Consider the following 2,212-nt stretch of genomic DNA (forward strand, 5'->3'; position numbering starts at 1 on the left):
TACTCAAGGAAGATTACTGATCATGTGCACAACACGTCAGGACGGTCATTAGCGTGCATAAAGGATTCCATAGTGGTTATGGCCCATTTCCACGCGGAAAACTGGAGCGAAAACACATGAAAAATGCACCGTGTTGTACATAGGTGAGAAAAAGGCCAACATCTAATTCCACCGATGCCCTCCTCTCCTGTAATAAAACAAAAATAAAAAACAACCATAACCCTCACCTCTCCGTCGTTGTCCCACGCCATAATCCATGTCTGGGGGATAAAGTTTTCAACCTGACTTGTTTGGAGATCTCCTTGGTCTTCGTGGTGTTGTTTGGAGATCTCCTTGGTCTTCGTGGTGTTTGCACATCTCCTTGATCGTCATGGTGGTGTTTGGAGATCTCCTTGGTCTTCGTGGTGTTGTTTGGAGATCTCCTTGGTCTTCGTGGTGTTTGCACATCTCCTTGATCGTCATGGTGGTGTTTGGAGATCTCCTTGGTCTTCGTGGTGTTGTTTGGACATCTCCTTGATCGTCAAGGTGGTGTTTAAAGATCTCCTTGATCGTCGTGGTGTTGTTTGGAGATCGTCGTGGGAATTGTTTGCAGATCTCCTTGGTCTTTGTGGTGTTTGGAGATCTCATTGGTGTTTGGAGATCTCCTTGGTCTTCGTGGTGTTGTTTGGAGATCTCCTTGGTGTTTTTGGAGATCTCCTTGGTCTTCGTGGTGTTATTTGGAGATCTCCTTGGTCTTCGTGGTGTTGTTTGGAAATCTCCTTGATCGTCATGGTGTTGTTTGGAGATCTCCTTGGTCTTCGTGGTGTTTGCACATCTCCTTGATCGTCATGGTGGTGTTTGGAGATCTCCTTGGTCTTCGTGGTGTTGTTTGGACATCTCCTTGATCGTCAAGGTGGTGTTTAAAGATCTCCTTGATCGTCGTGGTGTTGTTTGGAGATCGTCGTGGGAATTGTTTGCAGATCTCCTTGGTCTTTGTGGTGTTTGGAGATCTCATTGGTGTTTGGAGATCTCCTTGGTCTTCGTGGTGTTGTTTGGAGATCTCCTTGGTGTTTTTGGAGATCTCCTTGGTCTTTGTGGTGTTGTTCGGAGATCTCCTTGGTCTTCGTGGTGTTGTTTGGAAATCTCCTTGATCGTCATGGTGTTGTTTGGAGATCTCCTTGGTCTTCGTGGTGTTGTTTGGACATCTTGATCGTCATGGTGGGGTTTGGAGATCTCCTTGATCGTCGTTGTGTTGTTTGGAGATCGCCTTGGTCTTTGTGGTGTTGTTTGGACATCTTGATCGTCATGGTAGTGTTTAAAGATCTCCTTGATCATCGTGGTGTTGTTTGGAGATCGTCGTGGGAATTGTTTGCAGATCTCCTTGGTCTTCGTGGTGTTTGGAGATCTCCTTGGTGTTATTTGGAGATCTCCTTGGTCTTCGTGGTGTTGTATGGAGATCTCCTTGATCGTCGTGGTGTTGTTTGGAGATCTCCTTGATCGTCGTGGTGTTGTTTGGAGATCTCCTTGATTGTCGTGGTGTTGTTTGGAGATCTCCTTGATCGTCGTGGTGCTGTTTGGAGATCTCCGTGGTCTTCGTGGTGGTGTTTGGTTAGTGGTGCCTCTTGTTAATGGTGATGCAGCCTCGGGTAAAGTGTACATACTGATTCATGGGCTGAATACATTACAGGCTATACAGTAGCTTGTGAAATACATATGTGTTTTACCATCCATGTAATATCCCCCCCATCCTCAGACCCATCCCATAAAATGTCCTCATCCTGGGCCCTTTCTTGTAATATTGTTCCTTGTTATTTAACACAGATAAAAATGGTAGTTACTTACCGATAACGGTATTTCTCTGATCCCATGATGGCACCATGGGGAGAGAGGGGTCCGCCCCCAGGGACAGGAAACCTACAGGTGAAAAAGGGCGTACCTCTCTCCCACATCAGTTGGATTACAGAGCCTTATACAGAACTTCAGCTGCAACTCAATATTTGCACAAATTAAACTTAACCAATTTAACTTAACAGAGGCACCGTGACTAAAGCTAATTATTAATACATTACAATGTGCACACCTGTGTGTGAAAAGGGAAGGAATATACGGGTGCCATCATGGGATCAGAGAAATACCGTTATCGGTAAGTAACTACCATTTTCTCTATCCCCATGATGGCACCACGGAGAGATTTGCATAGATAGAACTCTTAGGGAGGGACCACTGCCTCTAG

The sequence above is a fragment of the Ranitomeya imitator genome, chromosome 1 (assembly GCF_032444005.1).
Source record: "Ranitomeya imitator isolate aRanImi1 chromosome 1, aRanImi1.pri, whole genome shotgun sequence".
Taxonomy (NCBI): domain Eukaryota; kingdom Metazoa; phylum Chordata; class Amphibia; order Anura; family Dendrobatidae; genus Ranitomeya; species Ranitomeya imitator.